The sequence below is a fragment of the Pipistrellus kuhlii genome, unplaced genomic scaffold (assembly GCF_014108245.1).
Source record: "Pipistrellus kuhlii isolate mPipKuh1 unplaced genomic scaffold, mPipKuh1.p scaffold_m20_p_4, whole genome shotgun sequence".
In the NCBI taxonomy this organism is placed as follows: domain Eukaryota; kingdom Metazoa; phylum Chordata; class Mammalia; order Chiroptera; family Vespertilionidae; genus Pipistrellus; species Pipistrellus kuhlii.
In genome coordinates, this window is record NW_023425540.1 from 8,225,561 (window position 1) to 8,247,822 (window position 22,262).

Consider the following 22,262-nt stretch of genomic DNA (forward strand, 5'->3'; position numbering starts at 1 on the left):
AAATATGGTACCACAATCTATCTAACACTGAACATTCGGGACTGTGTTCAGGGCTGCTGGCCATCTTTTTAGGCTCTTAATGCAGGAGGGAGGAGAAAGGATCTAGCGAGCTCCTCTGGGCTTACTTCTGCTGGAAGTGACAGGAAGGGTCTCCCAATGATGGCGCAATGTCGCGTCTACATCTCTGGCTGCGTGCATTCTCACGGATGCCAGCCTGAAGCACAGACCCACCCTCAGCCAGTCTCTTCTCTGTTGTGTGTGTGTGTGGGGGGGGGGGGGGGGGGGGGTCTGACCATGTCGTCTCTTCTCCACATGGCAAGCTGGTCTTTTAAATAAAAACAGTTCTATTTAGGTTACCTTGCCACTCAAAACCAAAAAAGAAACAACAAAAAACCGTGTGTGCTGTCCCACTGCTCTCAGGGTAAAGTCTGACACCCTTAGGACGCTCAGCTCACAGGCACCCAGGACCTCGCTCCTGGTGTCTCTCTAGCCCTGCTCCTGGCTCGCAGGCCCAGGCGCTACACTTAAGTGCCCTGATTTAGCTAAACACACTTTCCAAGCTCCATAGAATGGGCTGTCCCCACCCTGGGGCTTCTCCCCTTTTCCCTACGCTACTTGATCTGTGAAGCCTCCAGATCACTATTTCCCATGGCCCCTGCAGTTCCCTGAGTGGCTCTCCATGTCCGTCTGACCCACTGGATGCTGGATTGCATGAGTGCAGGGATGTCGTGTGATTCGCTGACCTTTTTATTTCCAACGCCCAAAGTAAGATGTAATCATTGAAGGAATGAAGGGGCGTGAGGTTTGAACATCATTCAGTTATCTTCCTCAGCTTTGGTGCATTGATCATTGAAAATAAGATGACGGCCGAAACCGGTTTGGCTCAGTGATAGAGCATCGGTCTGCAGACTGAAAGGTCCCAGGTTCGATTCTGGTCAGGGGCATGTACAGTGAAGGCTCATCCCCAGTAGGGGGTGTGCAAGAGGTAGCTGGTCAATGTTTCTCTCTCATCAACGTTTCTAGCTCTCTATCTCTCTCCCTTCCTCTCTGTAAAAAATCAATAAAAAATATATTTTTTTTTAAAAAAAGAAAGAAAATAGGATGATGGGACAGTGTTGGACATTTTGTTTTACATTTTTGACAAATGCTGCCAAATACATATGGGCGTATATGTACACTATTAGAGAAAGAATTTACTTTCATGTGAATTTTGGGGAATCAATCAAAATAAAAAGCCTTATAGTTGAAAGCACTGAATTGGATAGCCAAGTAAATAAAACCATCAATCTTTAAAAAAAATAAATAAATAAATAAAATAAAATAAATAAAAAGCCTATTGGGGGGGGGGCCTCTCTTTCATGCTTGCATGCTCCCAGAAGATTAATTAAATAATTAGTGAACTCTTCTGAAAACTCATTCACACTATCTCACCTCATTTGGGTCTTCACTGTAGAGTAAGCCAGTTATTATTTTATTTTTTTAATATATCTTTATTGATTTCAGAGAGAATGGGAGAGGGAGAGAGACAGAAACATGATGAGAGAATCATTGATCGGCTGCCTCCTGCACGCCCCCCACTGGGGATCAAGCCTGCAACCCAAGCATGTGCCCTTGGCCGGAGTTGAACCTGGGACCTTCAGTCCTCAGGCCAATGTTCTACCCACTGAGCCAGACGGCTAGGGCTATTGTTTTATTTCTTATCTCTGCCCAATGACAGGCTCCCTGAAAGCAGGACACAGAATCTCCTGTCCACTGTATTCCTGGGACCCAGCAACGTGGGGCCTAATGAGCGATAAGTTGTGACAATATAACTGCACCGACCTGGCGGCAGCTGTCAAAGGACACTGGCTGGGCCCAAACACGATCCCAAACAAGGCATTTTCCAAGAGGCTCCGCCATTCCTGTCCATCCCCTGTGACCGCCAAGCCCAGCTCACTCTGCTGGCATCTTCCTTCCTCTGGCTCCGCTGGACTCGACCTCTGTCCCTGGCCCTGGGACCGAGGCTGAGAGAAGCAGGAAAGCTTAGGAGCTGTCAGCCAGGGGGCGAGGGGGGGGGAGCAGATAGCAAACAAAGGCTGCAAAACTTTCTCATCAGCCACCCAACTCCACTGAGAGAGCCCGCAGCACACAACTCCACCTTCTTCCGCTCCCGGCTCCCCGCCTCCGGGCTCCCCGCCTCCGGCCTCACCCACAGCATCTCTAACTTTATCGCCCAGTGCTTTCCAAGCTGCTCCTATAAAACGGTGGTGCTGGGGTCTGAAAACCTCAATCCAGGCAATTCTTTCTATTTGTTTTTTTATTTGTTGATTTATTTACTACTTACTTATTTTTGGTAAAATTTTATTGAAAACCCTTAAAGCCATCGAGGGAGAGGGAGAGGGACTAAGAGGGGATCCGCTCTGGTCCTCGGTGGGGAGGGAGCAGGGCCGGCTCCCACCTCCGCCCAGCCCTGGACGGAGCTGCTCACCGGGAGCCGCAGGGCGAGCTCTGCCTGGAGGGGCGCGGGCAGGTCCTGGGGTTCGGGGGGGTCCCCAAGGCCACGTTCTCTGGCTGTTCCGCTCCTGACCTAGGCAGGGGGGCCTCCCCCGCGGCTGCCCGGGTTCCCTCTGGGTCCGGGCTGGGGGCTGGGGCTGAGGACACCCCGGGCGCGGGACACAGCTGTCCCCGAGCAGCCGTGCACACCCAGCACTCCCGCCGCCCCCTTCCCTCCCCCCAGCCAGTCCCCGCCCCGCAGTCCCCCCGGACGGCCCGAGGAGGCCGGCGGCGCCCAATGGGGTCGCCCAGCGCGGGGCAGCCAGACGGCACCGGGCCCCGAGGTTCCCCGAGGCGCAGGATGCGGGCTCCTGGCGGCTCCCGGCCCGTTCTCTGCCGGGGGATGAGGGGCTCCGCTCGCTGCGGGGGAGAAGCAAGATTACAGTTATGAAGTAGCAACGAAAATAATTGTATGGTTGCCGGTCACCACAACATGAGGAGCTGTATTAAAGGGTCGCGGCATTAGAAAGATTGAGAACCACTGCGACTAGAGTCAAAGGCAGTGGGGAGCCGAAGGGGAATCTCAGTTTTCCGTCACAAATGATGTCCTCAATCAGTAAGATGGAGTGAGAACTGCCTTCTGGAACCCTGGAAGACTGAGGAAGGGTTGTGTCCAAAGGGGAACCTGGCTCTCCGAATATGTCATGAAGCCAAGGAGGGGGAAACACAGTCTCTCGCTCCCTCTCTCCTTTTCTCTCTCAGAGTGGAGGACACTCGGCTAGAAGCTAAACATACCTGAATATAGTTTGTAGATTTGGTTTAAGAAAATGTTAATGCTTTCAGAAATTGTTTTATAATTATGTAAAACAATTCTTAAAAAATTGAAACCAACGGAACAAAATAAGTTGAGGTCAGACCCCAGGCAAAGAAAAAGAGTTTTAAAGAATAATTTTGATAAATATTTCTCTCTAGTCACTAGAGTCTAGTGTAGGGGTGTCGAACTCAATCAGAGAAGGGGCCAAAATCTAAAATCCAGCCTAAATCGCGGGCCGAATGGTTTACTGAACAGTCATAAACTGTCATTGTGATGGAAACGCAGCGGAGTGCAGTGATGACATCGTGGTGCGGGCCACATTGCAAGGCCTGGCGGGACGGATTTGGCCCGCGGGCCTTGTGTTTGACACACGTGGTCTAGTGTGTTAGACCTAAGATTTGTGGTTGTTAATCCTCACTCAAGGCTATTCCCCCCCCCCCCCCCCCCCCCCCGCCCCATTGAAATGCTTACTGCGATCAAGGTCTTTAACAAATCCATCCCTTTACCTGGGTCAACAACACCTCTGAGAGTACTACTCCCTTTGTGCTCCCCTTTCTGAGTCAGGTTTACACTTTTCCTTCCTGGCGGTGGGCGTGTCCTTGGTGTCTTATCATCAGTTAATATTGCTGTGCATTGGGTCACTGGTGTTTTAAGCGGATCTAGAGCTGAAATGCGAGCTAATACTTTCAAATACGTGTTAGGGATTAGCCTGGAAGGCAAAGGGTGGGTGCAAAGAACTTGCATTTCCCACTAACTGAGCCTTCCTGCTCTCCTGCTCCCACCTAAGCTAACAAACCAATGAAATGATTTGTACTTTGCGAGCGGTGGGTAAAACTTCACTGGAAATCATTCCCCCGGAATCTGGAAAACTGGTTAAGACAAGTCTAGCTGCATCATTATTGACCAAACTCAGATGCATTGACCCACCCACCACCATCACAGGTCCTGGCGCTGAGGTCCTGGGATCAGTGAGAATCCGGGTCTCTGCACCCAGCACTGCACCACCTCTCCCAGCACCAAGGAGAAGGGGGTGACTCCCAACTGCAGTCCCCCCAACCCCCACCTCAGGCAACCTGCGGACAGACCTGAGGGAGCGCTGGGAGCCTCCGTGGGGATTTTTAATGACTACAGAGTGAAACTTTCTTTGTTTTGCTTTAAAATATATTTTTATCGATTTCAGAAGGGAGAGGGAGATTAAAAAAAAATTATAGATCAATGATGAGAGAGAACCTCACCTGAGAGGCTGCCTCCTGCACGTTGAAGTTGATTTGGAATCGACCTCCGGGTTCATAGGTGCACGCTCAGCCGCAGGGCCACGCCAGGACAGATGTTTTTCATCAACTAAATGCCTTTGGAGGGGGTGTGAAGACAGTCTATCCCCTATATCCCGTTATTACACATTCCCCTGTTTCCACTCTTTATTAAAAAAAAAATACATTTTATTGATTTTATACAGAGAGGAAGGGAGAGGAACAGAGAGTTAGAAACATCAATGAGAGAGAAACACTGATCAGCCAGCTGCCTCCAGCACATGCTCACACCGAGGATGTGCCCACAACTAAGGTACATGCCCTTGACGGGAATCAAACCTGGGACCCTTCAGTCCTCGAACAGGTTAGGGCTGTTTCCACTCTTTGACTCAAATAATCCTGGGCAATATTTTTGTCTTGGTTATAGACTTCCTCTGATGTTCCCCTAACACACTTCAGAATTAACTCAGTCACACCAGCCTTCTTGAGAGATCTGGTCACCTGAAATCCCTAGGAACTCTGCGCAGCCTCCACATTCCTGGTTCCTGGCCTCGGACAGCTGCCTGGCTTCCTTAGCAGGAAGGTTCTGGAGAATGCTGTAGGGCCGCTGGTCTTCTTATTCCCGCCCGATCCACGTGCCTGGGGCTCCGGGCCTCAGTCCGGCTGCATGGGGCCAGCTCTGTGACCTTGGATCACTCTCTGACCACACGGTGCAAGCACGCACTGCCTCCCGCACCCAGGAGGACGGCTACAACCAAGTGTAACCTCCCTGGGCCAGTCTGAAACCTGGAGCATCTTCCTCTCTTTTCAGTGGAAACTATGGATAAACTATCGGAATGTTACCCTCCCCCCTTCCTCTACCACAGTCAACCCTCAAACCCCCACAAGCCATCGCCCCTTTGCTCTTGGGTAGAGCGTCCGCCTTTGGACTGGAGGGTCCCGGGGTTCCATTCCTATCACCGGCACTTGCCCAGGTTGCTGCTCAAACCCCAGTCGGCGCCCTAAAGGAGGCAGCTGATCCGTGATTCTCTCTCATCGTTGATGCTTCTTTCTCTCTCTCCCTCTGCTTCATCTCTGAAATGAATAAAAAATTGTATTTTGAGCCGAAACCGGTTTGACTCAGTGGATAGAGCATCGCATCGGCCTGGGGATTGAAAGGTTCCAGGTTCGAATCTGCTCAAGGTCATATCCCCAGGGCGGAGCGTGCAGGAGGCAGCTGATCCCATGTTTCTCTCCCCTCTGTGTTTCTAGCTTTCTGTCTCTCTCCCTTCCTCTCCTTAAAAAAATCAATAGTAGGACACGTCTCCCACCCTACTCCCAATAGGCGCTGGAGCAATTTGCAATGCAAAGTAGGGCCCCACCCTTAGGTGGGCGTGCTCTGATCCAGCCTTTCCCACGGGGACCCTATAAAGGCGCCTCTACCCCAGCCCCAGCACTCCGTCCCCAGCTCCGCCTCCCCTCTCCGCCTGCCCGAGGCTGAAGCCATGGAGGTGCATCCATCCGCCTGGGACGCCCCGTCCTGGATGCGCCTCCTGGAGGCTGAAGCCAAGGCCGCGCATCATTCCGCCTGGACCGACCTGTCCTGGATGCCCCTCCCTGAGGCTGAAGCCATGGCAACGCATCGTTCTGCATGGACCGACCCTTCGTGGATGCGCCTTCTGGAGGCTGAAGCCAGGGCCACGCATCATTCCGCCTGGAACGACCTGTCCTGGATGCGCCTCCTGGAGGCTGAAGCCATGGCCACGCATCATTCCGCCTGGACCGACCCTTGGTGTATGCGGTGTGGGTGCCCGGAGCCCGCCCTGCCCCCGGGCCTGAACCGCGAGCAGGCCTGGGCCTGGGCCCTGGACAACTTCCCGGCGCTGAGCCGCCCGTCCTGCGACCCCCGCCTCTGCCTCCCCCCGCCCGGCCCCCGGGGCGCCCAGGAGCCCGGGGCAGAGGAGCCAGGAGCGCCTCCCAGACCCGCAGCCGCCTCCCGCGGAGGCCAGGGCGCCGGACCGCACAGCCCCGCGGCCCCTGGCCCCGCCGGGAAGGGCCAGCCGCGGAGGGGACGGGGGACGCGGAGGGGACTGGGGGCCGCGGGCTCCGGGCGCCGCGCTGAGCCCCCACCACCTGCCCGGCGCTTAGCACCCCTGCTGCACCCCTGGAAGCGGACCAAAGGCGCCCACCGGCTCCAGGAGCCGCACCCCCGGGGACCCCGACACCGCCCTGTAGGCAGCCCTGCTGCTCCTTTCTTCCCTGAAGGACACACAGACGTTCCCGCCAGTCCAGGCATTAGCGTGGCTTTTGCCTCTACTCCTCATCTCTCTTCTCTTCTGGAGCCTGTGGACCTCGATTAAATAAATCATGGACCCTTCATCGCGCCCCCACTGTGCAATTATTCTCCCTGGGGCATCCGGGTGGCAGGAGAGGGCGGCCTGTGCAGGGGGGGGGCAGGGAAGCCCTGGGGGTTCTGGGGCGGGAAGGGACCCTCGGGGTCACACCCAGGGCAGCGGGGCTGTCTTGATGTGGCCCTAGAAAGCGGGTGTTCAGTTCCCAATGCTTCTGAGAACTCAGCAAGGCCTCGGGGTCTTTGGATGTTGCGTGGACCTATCTTTCTTCGGCAGATGAAGAAAAAGCAGGAATTTTTTCCCAGCCACTGCTGTATGAGCGACACTGTAGTCTAAGAAAACGAACAGAGAAATGGGAAAATATATCAGCTGGCCTGTGTTCATGGCAGCACCGTTTACACGAGCTAAACTACGGAAGCACTCTGCATGCCCATCAGTAGAGAATGGGGTAAAAAATTGTCAGGCATATTGAATGTTTGTTATAGAAAATAACCTTCTAAATAGCATATCCGATTAACTGGTTTGTTTTAAACAAAAACAAACTTTAAGCCTCTCAAGCAAAACACCTTAATTCTATCCAGCCCCACCCAGAATTATTGGATCCCCCTCAATCTCATTAGATCCCACCTTCGGGGCAATAGGCACCACCCAGCCTAACTACCCTCCCATTGGACCCAGGAGCCCATTGGTATAAATGGGCAGGGAAGGAGTCCCCGGGAACCTTCCGCCAGCAGCTGAGCCATGGAGCACAGCCTTCCCTGCCCTGTGCGCTGTGTGCGTGAGGCCTGGGATTCCGTGGAGGAGCCGCAGGAGACACTCCAGACCTTCCAGCACCCCAGGCCCGGGGCACCCCCTCTGTACCCTGGGCTGCTGGGCAGCCTCACTTGGGACCAGGAGGGCTTCAACCAGGGTCTGTATTCTGCTCCCTGCGGGTTTCTGTGCCAGCACTGCCCGCTGCACGGGCCCAGAGCACAGAACACGTCCCATGGGGACACGGAGCTTCCTGCACCAGATGGGAGGCCCAAGTCCCAGGAGCAAGACGTCCCCAGGAGTGAGGGACCCCACTTCCAAGACCCAAGAGCCAGAGACATAGGAACCACCCCTGCCCTTCCCGGACCCGGGGCCCCGGTCCTATCTCCTCCGCTCTATGCTGTGCCACCTCATTTTGGATCACCAGGATGCCACCCAGGAACGACATTCAGGCCCCCGAGGAATTCCGCCCGAGGACTGCCTGCTGCACAGGCCCACCTCCCAGAACACTTCCAGTGGGAGCGCAGAGCCGCCCACCCCGGACCTCAGGCCCAAGTCCCGGAGCCAGAGAGCCCCAGGACCAAGGATCCAGAGACCACCTCCAGGAGTGGAGGCTGCCGCCCAGAAGCCCAGCAGATGCTGGCTCTGAAGACTCCCTCTGCCTGTTGCCTGGCAGCAGGAGGGACAACTGCAACTGAGACTTCTGAGAGTCCCTCCAGCATGGCTCTCAGGTGGGACAAGCTCCTGGGGAGGCCAACGGCAGCAGATCTGAGGCTCAGGCCCAGGAACGCCACAGCTGCCTCCGCTGAGACCCCTTAGTGAGCCATCCTCTGCCACAGATAACGTTCTCACAATAACGCTTCTGGGCATCAGTCCTGTAAGAAATGGGCCTTCCGAGGCATTTGGAACCTTTTCTTTTGGTTACCTAATAAATCTGTAAGCATTCCAACGTCTTTCCCTGTGTGTCTCTGCTTTGGCGATAGGGAAGGACTAAGCCAGGGTCCCCACAAGCTGCATGACTTGGGGGCTGTCGGGCGGTAGTGTCTCCTGCACACATGGGGTGGGGACATAGCAGGTCATCAAACTGGGACCCTAGAGGCAGCCAGCAACCCTGGGAGTGTCACTCAGCCCAGACCCGCTTCTGCTCCCAGCCCGCCCCTTTCCTCTGGTCCACAATCTGGACTGGGCTCCCAGTTTCCAGCCCCCTCTACAAACTGGTGACTTACCAGGGCTCGTCCTTATTGCTGATAAAGAACCACAATTCAACTGAGTAACTAAAGATTTAATTGGCTTTATTAAAAGATTCATGACCCAGGCAGCACCCCTCTGGCGACTAGAGCAGAACTCTCAGGGCCCACACGGAATGAAAGGTTTGAATGGGGAGAGTCTGAGCCAGAGGTGCTGGTAACAAATGAAAATATTTTTACTCAGACATCTTCTGGGGAGGTTGAGGGGTAAGAACAGCACGGCTTTTCTATGCACATGGTATCTTGGGAGAGGGTATCAGAGAGATGGAGAGGGTCCACCAGACCGATTACCTACCTGGTGCTTGACCGGAGAATTCCAATCTGGTTGATTAAGATGACATTTCTAGGGAGATTGCAATTGCAGTTAAGTCAGGTATTAAAGCTAGGTTCGGCCTCATGGGCTTTGAGCATGAGTGCTGCCGTTCTAGGCCTGTGTTCTCGTTAACAGGACCAAATAGAGCAGAGCTATGTTTATCCAACGTATCAGGGGCTGAAAGCAGCCACTGCCTTAGACCATGCCCAGCAAAGTGTACATGCTCAATCCATGTCGACTATAGTATTCTTAGAATCACTCAGCTCCTGTGATTTCTCTGGGTCAAAGGCATTCACTGAGACTAAACTCACAGGTGTCTCAACCTCTGGCTTTCTCCCCCGGAGGTTTGGCCTGTGATCCTGCACCTCAGCTCTCTGGTCAGGCATCTCACCCAGCCCGCCCTTTCCCTGCCTCCTGTTAGGATTCAGTGTCTCCTCTCCACAGGGAGAATTGCAGCTTTTTCTCAGAATCAAAATGATCTTGTTGACAGTGACCTCGTTTGCACCAAAAAGGACTTTTGTGGTTAGCAACACCAGTAGATGCCACCACTGCTAGGATGCCAGTGCTGCTCACACCCTTTCACTAAGTAGCAATAGTCTTTAAAAAAAAAAAAATCTTTATTGTTGAAAGTATTACAGATGTCCTCTTGTTTGCCCTAATGACCCCCACCACCTTGATACTGTACTATAGTCTGTATTCCTGATTAGGCATATAAGTTCTTTAAAAAAAAGAAAAACACTTTTATTGATTTTATTTATTTTTTTTTTTACAAAGAGGAAGGAAGAGGGACTGTCCTGATCTACCTATTTCTTAGCTCAGGCTGCTGTCAGCCTCCAGTGCCCTGCTTGCTCTCTTAAGAGCAAAAAACTGCCCACCATTGAGGGGGGCAGCCCCAGTCCCCATCTCAGGAAACCAGTGCTGCTGCTTCCCACGTGGGGACTTCTGGGTCTAAGAAAGCACTCTCCCTGCTAACAGGCATTTGCTGAGCTGAAATCGCTTCCCCAGATGCAGGGTTTGCAGGGGTGAAGTTGGAAGTGCTTCCCAGAACGGCTCCTGCAGGGGCACCACAGCCAGCCACATCACTCAGGGTCAGGGCAGTCTGGGGGGCGACGGGAACATCCCGAGGCTGGGCAGCACCCCTGGCGCTACAAAGAGAAGGCAAGAGAGAAACAGCTCATGAGAAAAAGTCCACTGGGTGGACAAAAGCCCTTGGCCCCAGCTGGGGAGCACTGAATGGCCCCAGGACTAACCAAGTTGCAAACAAACAAACCCCTGCCACCCAGAAAGCATGAACTCTGGGACAGAACAGTGCAATCACCCAAAGCGGGTCCCCTGTGAAGTCCAATCCAGTGATCTCCAGGCTTGGCAATCCCCTGGGCAGACATTGCAATATAACCTGCACAAACCAGCTGATCTCTCCTAAATGCCTGAAAATCAGAAAGAAAGCAGACGTCTTCTTCCTAAAATCATAGAAGACGGTCACTTTTTTATTTTATTTTAATTTTTTGGTGTTGAAAACTCAGATCAAACCGGAAATTCATTTTTCAAAACTTTCTTGATTTTTAGAGAGAGCCTGGGACATAGCCATTTGTTTTTCTACTTTATGCATTCATTGCTTGCTTCGTGTATGTGCCCTGGCCCAGGGATTCAATTGTAAACCTTGGTATATCCAGACTATGATCTAAACACCTGAGCATTCTACCAGCGCCTGAGATGGTCAGGTTTTAAACAATGTATTTGCTGTTAGAGCGAGAAGATGGGAGGACAATGGAGACAGCAATTTGCGAACCCCAAACTTTGGAATACCAGACTGTCAGTAAACAACTGAGCTCTCTGCCAGGTACCCAGTGATGGTGCTCTGTTCCTTTCCCTTCCTCTCTGAAATCAATAAAAAATATGTACAGGCCGAAACCCGGTTTGGCTCAGTGGATAGAGCGTCGGCCTGCAGACTGAAGGGTCCCGGGTTCAATTCCGGTCAAGGGCATGTACCTTGGTTGCGGGCATAGCCTCAGTGGGGGGTGTGCAAGAGGCATCTGGTCGATGACTTTCTCTCATCGATGTTTCTACCTCTCTAGCTCTCTCCCTTCCTCTCTGTAAAAAATCAATAAAATATATATTTTTAAAATATGTACAAATAAAAGTCACATACATATTATGCATACATAGGTACATAAACATACAGACACACAGACACAAAGATATTGCAGCTATCATTTAAAAACTCTAGATAGTATTTGGAGCCAAATTGGGTTTCTGGGAGAAGGACTACGTTAAGGTTACCTGCTCAGGTGGCTAAAGCTTTCCACTCTAGTTTTTAACCTCTGTTTTATATTTGTTTGTTCCCTTGTGTTTTCGTGGTGGTTGTTGTTAATCATCCCTGGAGGATAACTTGCCCCTGGGGATTGAACCAGCCATCCAGGTCTGGGAATCCCACCCAGAACCCTGTGGACTCCAGCCCAGGTCTCAATCCCTGAGCCACACCAGCCACTGATTTTTTTTTTTTTTTTCACTGCTGCACCATAAGCATTCCCACAGAGAAACCATTTTAGGAGATATTTTGTCTCTTAGAAGTTTCCTCATGCCAATCAAAGAACACATTCTGTGTTTTCCCTGAGATTCTAGGATGCTTGCTTCTTAAGGGCAGCCCTAAGGTGGACTATCTTGGGTAAGTTAAAGTTTCCCGAAGTGACCACTACAGTTCCAAACTATCCAAAAGTTCCCCCATTTCGATGTGAGGACGATCTGGCTGAGACATCTGTCACCCCATTGATTGCCAGGGTTGATTCGGCTGATCTGGCTGGCTAGGTGGGTGTCCCCCTCCATCCTTACCAATCCATGTGCATCGCTCCCGAAGCTGGCAGCTCGGTCGAAGAGGACGACTTTCCCCCAAGAGGAGAGGACCGGTCTCCGGTCAAGGGTATATGAGTAGCTGTGCTCCCCTGCTAGAACCTCCAAACAAGCTCTCAAAAATTGTCCCATTTTCCCCAAAGGTAAAGGGCCCTAGTTCCTGTATTGGCCGCAGAGGAAAGCCCCTTTGCCTCTAGATTTCCTAAAACATCTAAACAATTATTCACTGGCTCTGCCATTGCGCAGGGACTCACACGGTTCCCTGGTTTGAGTAAAATAGGATGAATTCTCAAGAAGCTTCAATGGAGATGGCTAGGATCAGAGAGCTCAGCACTGAGGCACTGGAGCTCAGAGTTGAGCTATTTCCTGGAACTCCAAGGCCCCGGGGGGTGGAGGAGACAGAAAGGACAGTGGGCTCACGGGTACCAGCACCCACTACTCACCAGCTTGGGGGTCTCCAGGCCTCTTGTCCCCATTGGCTTCTTGGCCACAAGAAAGGTTGAGAGAAAATTTGGAGCCCTTCCTTCCTAGGAAGACAATCTGCTAACCATAGTGATGCAGCTGGGAGGCTTGGTTTGCTGGACAGCTGTGAGGAGGAGAGGAGGGAGTAGCTGTCCTTTACAGTGACTGGTTGTCAGGATGGGCTTTCCTGGAGCCGGGGACTGGGTGACCGGAAATATGTGGTGTCTTCAGTAAACCATGTTTTGAAGGGGGCGGGGAGGGGCAGCGCTAACTAGGCATTGAGTGACTGGCTAGAGTGTTTAGTGGAAATATAGAGCTCCAGCACAATGAAGTGATCCATTTGGTAGAACAGGATTAAGTCATTGGTTGGCTGGGACGGGATTAAGGGATTGCTTGGCTGGGACGGGATTAAGTGATTGGTTGCTCCAACAGGATGAAGTGATTGGTTGGCTGGAATGGGATTAAGTGGTTGGCTGGAACAGGATTAAGTGATTGGTTGACTCCAATAGGATTAAGTGATTGGTTGGCTCCAACTGGATGAAGTGATTGGTTGGCTGGAATGGGATTAAGTGATCAGTTGGCTCCAACAGGATTAAGTGATGGGTAGGCGCTTTAGAGGCTGGCACCCACCCCCCTCTTCGGGACGTATAAATATCCAGACTTCAGGCAGCATCTAAGGCATTCCCTCCGCATCAGCTCCAGGCCCAGGTCCTCCTGGCCCAAGGTCTCTGCGATGGGGCAGCACTTTCTCCTGGACGAAGGCGAGGACATCGCACTGTACCAGGCCCCGGGTTCCACAGACCAGGATCCCAACGCGCTGCACCAGGCTCCGGCTTCCACAGGGGCGGCGGTCGACTGGCTGTACCAGGATCCAGATTCCACAGACGACGATCCGGGTTCCACAGACGACGATCTGGATTCCACAGAGGATGAGGACGACTGGCTACACCAGGCTCCGGGTTCCACAGACGACGATCTGGATTCCATAGTGGATGAGGACATTGCGCTGTACCAGGCTCCGGGTTCCACAGAGGACGGATACTACTGGCTGCACCAGGCTCCGGATTCTGCAGACCATGACCCCAACGTCCTGCACCAGGCTCCGGGTTCCACAGACGACGATCTGGATTCCACAGACTACGCTCTGGATTCCTCAGACGAGGAGGACAGCGCGCTGCAGCAGGCTCCAGGATCCGCAGACCCGGCTGCAGAGCGCCATCCTCCGCATTCCCCACTCTCCCCAGACTCGCCACCTCTGGTCTTCCTGCAGCTGGCACTGTCCTCAAGCTACCACACCCACGAAAACCCCCAGCCCCTGCTCTCCAATCCTTGCTGGCAGCTGCCCTCGGTCTACATGCGGTACCGAGAGCTCTTAGGTGAGGCCCAGAGCGCCTAGGCAGAGAAGGAGTACCCGCAGGAGCGGCTGAGCCCTCAGAGCACACCACCTTCTGGTCAAAAGCATGCACCTTGGTTGCGGGCACATCCCCAGTAGGAGGTTTGCAGGAGGCAGCTGATCCATCTCATGCATGTTTCCAACTCTGTCCCTCTCCCTTCCTCTCTGTAAAAAATCAATAAAAAATATATTTTTTCAAAAAGGAAAACGTGTAATTAGCTTAAGAAAAAGCCATGATAACACCTGTGAACGGTCTTGGTTGGCGGGATGCTTTCCCCTCAAATCCCCTTATGTAGCATTGGGCATTCTATTCCAAACCGGTGGGTGGCAATGGGTTACTTTTGCCGCCGCTGTTCCTGTTACCCCAGATGCACAAAAACAGAACTGAAGACCAGCAGCAAAAAGACAGATCAGCTCAGAGCCAGTGGCGCCTGCACACCCTGTGCTCCTCCCCAAGCAGCAGGGCTGGGGTGGGAGGAGGGAGGATGAAGGGGGGAAAAGGGGTGGCGGGTGGTGAGTCAGCAGTGCCCAAGGGCCAAGGTCGATGTTCCCCGTGGGGGACACTGGACGGGCTCCCTCCACCCGCCCGAGAGGCGATGGGGCTCTGAGGGGCGGGACCCAGCTATTATAGTAATAGTAATAAGGATAAATATAATATTGATTAAGTGTTAAAGTGTGGAATCGAAGTGTGATATCTGAAAGTATGGAATGGAATGTAAACAAACTGATAAGCACCCTTGAGTGACCTGTATATAGGAAGTAGATAAAGTGATCTGTACCCCATATGTAAGATCGACCAGATAGCAAGGCTCCTGGGACCCTCTGATAAGACACACTGAAGACACATCTGAGCACGGAAGACACATAAAAAGAGGAAGCTCCACAGGAGTTCAGAGATGTTCCCTCTGCTCCTCCACAGAGGGTCGCTCTCCAATTCCCCTGCCTGCACCAGTCAAAGCTCTGCCCGAGTCTCAGACTGTGAGCCATCGTGAGAGGTCTCAACTCAAGCCGAGGTGCAGCTGCAAAGTCCTCCATGAAGTGTGTGTGTGTGTGTGTGTGTGTGTGTGTGTATCCCCGGGTGGCCTGCCTAGGATTCTGAAACCCACCAGGACTCTGGTAAATAAATTGTGAGTGATTCGTGCATTACATATTTGTCTCTTGTGTGATTTATGCTCGGGGGAATTATTAATTAAGTACCTAGGGTCGTTTGTGTCAGATTTCTGGCTGAGGCACCCCAGGTCACCTGTGCATACATCCTTTATGGAATTATTGGGACACCAGCAATCCCAGGATGGACCCAAGGTTGAACCAGAGGATGTACCCGAGGAGGAACCATTAAGGACCCATGATCGGACCTACGTTCGGGCCCAGGGATGAGGAGCCAGCCTGCTTGCGGCACTGGTTTCCTGAGAATGGGATTCGGGGGGCTGCCCCCCTCAATGGTGGGCGCTGTTTATTGTTGGAGGCAGTTTTTTGCTCTTGAGAGAGCAAGCCGGGCAGTGAGGCTGATAGGCAGCCTGAGCTAAGAAAGGGGTAGATCAGGACAGTCCTATCTCTAAAGGATAGAGCTCTCTGGCCAGGCTCCATATATAGTCACTTTTTAAACAATTTAATGGCTTCCAGAGAGGAAGACGGGAGAACAATGGAAACAGCTAAATAGGAAGCCTGGGTTTACCTGAGACACCAATAGCCCTTTCCCCAACCCCCTGGCTCTAGGAAAGCCACATCCTGACAACCTATCACTTCTCCGTTCCTGTTCACAGCTGTCCTGAACACTCAGCCGCTGAGCTGCATACTGCTTTTCAGATTTCCTAGGAAGGAAGGCCTCCAAATTTTCTCTCAAGTTTTTGTGGCGTGAGCCCACTGCCCGCTCTGCCTCCCCTGAGGACCTTGGAATTCCAGGGTTCAGCTTCACTCCCTTAGTGCTGAGCTCTCTGATCCTAGCCATCTCTGTTGAAGCTTCTTCATCCTAATAGACTGAAACCAGGAACAGTGTGAGTCCCTGTGTGTTGGAAGAGCCAATAATAACAAGGTCCCTCCCTTTAGATGTTTTAGGAAATCTAGAGGCAAATGGGGCTTTTCTCCGGGGCCAATACAGGAACCAGGGCCCTTTGCCTTTGGGGGAAATGGGGGAACTTTTGGATAGTTTGGAACTGTAGTGGCCACTTAGGGAAACTTGAATTTACCTAAGATAATTCACCATAGGGCTTCCCTTAAAAAGCAAGCACCCTGGGATTCAAGGCGGAGCTTGAAGATGGCGACCAAACAGACGGACTTGTTCTGACCCTGGTCCCAGAACAGAAAAAAGCAGCGTCTGAGTCGCTCAGGGAATGTTGATTGGCAGCTAAGGGGCAGCTGAACTCTCAAGGAAGGTAAGGAAGGGTACGCTAGACAGGATTTCCTGACCAAGCGGCCAGCACTCCGGCAGCCGCGACTTCTCCCGGAGCTGCGGGCTCGGAGGGAAGGCTGCGCCACATTACCAGGAAAGGAGGAGCTTCTCTGAGGCCTGGAAAACCCACAGCGGAGGAGTCCATCGAGCAGCTGTGACGCCCCAATCGGCGCAAACACGTGGATTCAAGGGAGTTCTTCAATCACCCACAGAAAGGAGAAGGAACACCACATAACCAGACATCCTGAAAAGAGAGACCATGGGGAGACAGAGAAATGGCCCGCACATGAAGGAAAAGCAGGCATCACCAGAAAAGGAAGTAAACAAGTCGGAGGCATGCAGCCTACCAGAGCAAGAATTCAGAGTAATGATCATAGGATGGCTAAAAAGAATGGAAGAGAAATTTGACAATAACCAAGAAGAAATGAGGAAGAACCATGAGGAATTGAAGAAGAGCCATGAGGAATTGAAGAAGAACCAAGAGGAATTAAAGAAGAACCAAGGAGAAATGAAAAATGACATCACGACCATGAAGAACTCAATAGAAAGCATCAAGAGTAGACTAGATGAAGCAGAGGACCGCATCAGTGAGCTAGAAGACAAGATGGAAAAAAATGCCCAATTAGAGCAGCTTCTAGAAAAAAAGATTAAAAAGCAGGAGGAGAGCCTACAGGACCTTTGGGACAGTACAAAACAAAATAATATTCGAATAATAGGGGTTACAGAAGGAAAGGAAACTGAGGTAGACATGGAAAAAGTATTTCAAGAAATGACAGAAAACTTTCCTGAGATAGAGAAGAAAAAACCCACACAAATCCAAGATGCTCGTAGAGTCCCAAGCAAAAAGCAAGCACCCTGGAAGCTCAGGGAGAACATAGAATTCATTCTAGTATGAGGAAATTTCTAAAAGACAAGATAACTCCTGAAATGGTTTCTCTGTGGGAATGCTTATGGTGCAGAGGTGGGGGGGGGGGGGGGATCAGTGGCTGGTGTGGCTCAGGGATTGAGACCTGGGATGGAGCACCACAGGGTTCTGGGTGGGATTCCCAGACCTGGATTGCAGGTTTAATCCCTAGGGGCAGTCAATGGATGTCTTTCTGTCTGTCTCTCCCTTCCCTAGCCTTTCTAAAGTCAAAAAAATGTTTTTACAGTGAAGTGAAATACAATAAATAAATTTAAAAACAAACTAAAAAAAAAAACAAACCTTAAAACATGGACAAAGGGGAAAGGGGTGGAAATGCATTTTAATCTGTGTATTTTTATTCCTTCATCCAGGCTCCCAGGTTTCCTACTGCTCTGGTTTCTTCATGGGGTGTTTCTCCAGGTAGCAGAGCAGGTGGCCTCTTGGGAAGCTGGCTGGATCCAGTCCTGGGAGGTGCTCAGGGCCCTGGTTTGCAGACCAGTCTCTGATCGGAGCCTTCCTCCTTCCCTCCCCCCAGCATTCCAGCAGCTGCAGGGCCCAGTGTGTCAGGACCAGCCCCAGGCTCCAGATTGGAGGCCACCTGATTCCTGGTTCTTTGGTTGCACTTAGGCTGGGACCAGGGAACTTGGCCTCCAGGCACTTGCTTCTCATCTGTCCTTTTCTGGACAAACAGCACTATTTGCAGGAAATTAAAAAATGGTGGAGTTTTCATCCCTTCTGTTCCCAGGACCGGTCCAGGCAAAGCTCTCCCAGGCGAAACCCATGGTCTCCGGTGGTGACTGGTCCCCGCAGGGCCGGTCTCCTCAGGGGTCTGGCAGGGTCAGGGCCTGGGCTTCCGGAGGTCCCCCTGTTCCCGCTGAGAGCACTCTGGCTGGTTGCAGAGCCGCCCTGTAGCTGTCACACACCAGGGCAGTAGCTGCTGTGGTTCCGAGGACTGTAGCGAGGATTGCTTTTTTCTCCTCGGACAGACACGGGTGTTCTCCGAGGAACACTGCTGGATCTGATCCATTCCCGCAGACTGGTGCGAGGGCCACGGCTCAGTTACCAGTGTGTGTTCGCCTCTGGCAGCATACTGGCTGGCCTTAGTCTTTCAGAGCTTGCTGATTTATGGGTTTCTCTCCAGCCCAAGGGCTCTGGGCTCTGGAAAGCAGTGGCTGAGCATTGGAGAAGGGTGGTGGGGAGGAGGCAGCGAGGTGCGGGGTAGGATTCAGAGAGACCCCCGGTTCCCCTGGTCCCTGCGCCCCTGGCGCTGAGCTTTGCTGGGTAGTTCTGGGTTCCAGTTGCTTATTGCTTGCCAAGTGGTTCTGTCGGAATTAGTCAGGGGCTGTGACATCTTTGGTATTGCACTGGGGGTACTGGTTTTCTTGAATTAGTTAAGGGGTTTGGTAACTGGAAACTGTGCTTTGAATGACTGGGTGTTTTGCTAAGTCTGTGGCTTGCATCTGCCCATGATGCATAAATGTGGGGCTGCTGGTGCAAAGGTAGGCTTGGCCCCCCTCATCAGCACAAAGGCTCCCCGACAAGCCAAAGTGCTCACAGCGTGAGCTCTGTGCAACCTTGGAGGCAGAAACTGAGAGACACCATCCCCCCTCCCTCCTACCCACCTACCCTCCCCTACAGACAGGCAGTAGGAGGACTCAGTCAACACCTGAAATCAGGGGTTCTCCAGGGAGAGCTTTGCCTTGACCCATCCTGGGAACAAAAGGATGTGAATGGGAGGATTTTAGATTTTCCTGCCAGTAGCACTCCTTGCAAGGAAGGGATTGAGGACAAGCCAGTGGCCTCTAGGTCAGTGAGAAAAGGCCCACTGCCAGTGCCACCCAGGATTATGGTCTCCTCCATCAGGGGGTGTGGGCTTGTCCTGAAACCCTGGCAGATGGGGGTAACTCCATCTCTATAAGACATAGGAAGCACAGTAAGTTATTTAATACTATAAGGAAATATAACTACAATAATATACAATGTAATATATATATATATCCAGCCACCATTACAGTGAAACAATCAGACAGACGGGAGGCTATGCATCCTTTCTTTCAGAAACACTTTAGGCTGTGGAAGTTTTTTGTTTCACAATATCATGCTGCTTTTACTATATGTGAGTGTTATTTGAGGTTTTATTTGTTATTTGCTACAATTTGATCATTTGTTATGGCTCAAAAAATTTCCATGTAAATTTATGGTAATTGCTTCTTTGTTTCATGCCATTTCAGTTTTTATTTTATTTATTTATTTTTAAATATATATTTTATTGATTTTTGTACAGAGTGGAAGGGAGAGAGATAGAGAGTTCGAAACATTAATGAGAGAGTCATCGATCAGCTGTCTCTTGCACACCCCCTACTGGGGATATGCCCGCAACCAAGGTACATGCCCTTGACCGGAATCGAACCCGGAGCCCTTCAGTCCCCAAGCCGACGCTCTATCCATTGAGCCAAACTGGTCCCGGCGCCATTTCAGTTTTTAAAAGTTGCATAGGAACACTGTGCTTTAAGATTGTAATACAATTTGTAGTATAAATTAGCTAAAGAGTGTATAAAGAGAGGTTCAAAATCGTTATAGATAAATAAATGACAAAACTATAAACTGTCCACAGATGGATTGGTTCAATATTTGACTGTTATCATTTTTGCTTGTTTGATACTTTTTGTTTCTCTTTTTATATTCCTTGACCATTGATTTCATTGAGTTGTCTTTCTGTGTTTTCTGGCAGCTCACTGGGCTTCCCTAAAATGGCAATTTTGAATTCTTTATTCGGTAACGCACAGATCTCCATGGCTTTTGGTGTTGGTTACTGGAAGATTATTGTGACCCATTGGCAGTGTCACAATAATTTTTATTATAACGTCCCAGGTTTTTATATAATGTCCCAGGTTTCCTTAATTGCCCGTGTTCCTGGAAGGTTTACATTTCTGTCTTTGCAATGGAAACAGCAGTCACCTCTTCCAGTCCTCCCTGATTTTGGGAGGGAAACCAGACCTGAGGTTATGGTGTACACCTGCTCCGCGCTTCTTGCGCCCTCTGGTGACAGAAATCTCCAGCTTGTATGCTTTCTTTCTCTGGATCCTGCAATGGACCAGGGCCCAGCGCTGTCAGCCTGTCTCTAGTTTTTCCAAAGGTGGCGCTGAAGTTCAAGTTTGTGGTTTTTCTCTGGCTTGCAGATTCCAGCAAGCTTTCTGCAGAAGTTCATGGTCTGAGAAGTGCCTCATTGTAGGCATGGGCACAGGTGGGAAAGCCAAGCTCCCGCACACACGCTCACTCCCCTCTCACCTACTCCCCTTCCACCCCACCCCAACCCCTCAAGAGAAATAACTGCGTGGGCCAACAGGGGATCTCTCTGACTTTAAGCTGTGCTGCCTTGTGGTCAGAGGTCTTGGTAAAGTAAAACTGTTTTCTTCCTCTCTCCAATGCATCCAAAAAACTCTTTCCCCCCAAACTGTTTCCATAGGTTCCAGTGCGCTGGAACCTCGCCTCTGGAGACCTGGACCTGCATAAAGGCTCTCTTTGTCCACTGCTCATTGTCTGACAGTGTTTTTGGGGGGCTGTAAGGCCACAGGCAAGAGGGCTTAAGCTGGCTCACAGGCCTCTGCGGGACTACAGCAGGTCTATAAGCCCGTTACCTGACACAGGTGAGTGCAGGATTCCATGGCTCCCACAAAGCACTCCTGTCTGTGTGTGAACACCAAGTTAGTGCTGCCGAGGGGCAGACAGCAAACATCTTATTCCACCACGATGCTCATGTCACTTCTCTGAAAACTGATTTGGGGCCAGTCTGCCTAGCAGTGTTGCTGGAGAGGTGAAAGGGAAGAATAGAAGGCCAGTCTTTACAAGGTTGGGCAGAAAAAAATCAATGGCAAGGGAGGACTTCTGCAGCCATGGCCACTGCTGACCATTCAGCCACAGGTGGTCTGAAGAAAAGGATGAAGATTATCCTATATAATGAAAGGCCAGCCACCATAAGCATAATGACCAGAACGACCAGAGACAAGAACCACCATGGCCTCTTGCCCAAGCAAGCAGTTAGGCAGGCGTCTTCAAACTACGGCCCGCGGGCCACATGCGGCCCGCAGAGGAGTCTGATCCAGCCCGCCAGGTTTTTTGGGCAGTGAGCGCAGCTGAGGTGTTACAGTAGGAATTAGTAGTTCATATAGTCCGGCCCTCCAGCTCTCTGAGGGACCATGATCTGGCCCCCACTTTAAAAAGTTTGAGGACCCCTGATAGGGGTGATCAGGCAGGCAGGCAGAGTGGTTAGGGGTGATCAGGTAGGCAGATCAGCAGTTAGGGGTGATCAGGTAGGCAGACCAGCAGTTCGGGGTGATCAGGTGGGCAGACTAGCGGTTAGGGTTGATCAGGTAGTCAGGCAAGTGGTTAGGGGTGATCAGGTAGGCAGGCGAGCAGTTAATGACAATTAAGGTAGGCAGATGGCCCCATCTCAGGGCTGGCCCTGCCCCCCAGCAAAGAAAGAGGGAAACCCAGGCCACCTGGGATGACTCTGTGGCAGGTATGCAGCCAGCGAGCAATCGCCCTGCAGAGGGAGGCCCTGGTCAACCAAACCATCATACCCCACGCCTGTTACCTGCAGAGGAAGGCCACTGGTGGCAGGGGAGGGGAGGGCAGTGCTGCACAGATGGCAAGTAATGGCAGCAGCAGGGTGGGACCAGCTGCCTGCAGAGGAAGGAAACCCTGATAGGCCCTGATCACAATCCAGGATCCTGGATCGTGAGAGGGTGCAGGCCCGGCTGAGGGACACGGCCCTCTCCCCGCCCCTCCAGTGCACAAATTTTCATGCATCAGGCCTCTAGTTTTTATATAATGTCCCGTCCTTACTGGAAGAAGTAGGAAAAAATATACCAGCTCCATCTTCCTAGAAGTGGTACTCTTGCATTCATTCTGGTTTTTTTAAAAAGTTGTATAAAATATTATTTATTTTGATTCTGAGTTTTGGTCTCCTTATATTTGTCACCTCAGACAATACCTCCTTCACCTCACCCTACTTCTGGCCGTTTGGAAGTCCTCTTAGAGTCTGGAATAATTTTTTTAAATCAATCCAAAATGAGGTAAGAAAGGAGAGCT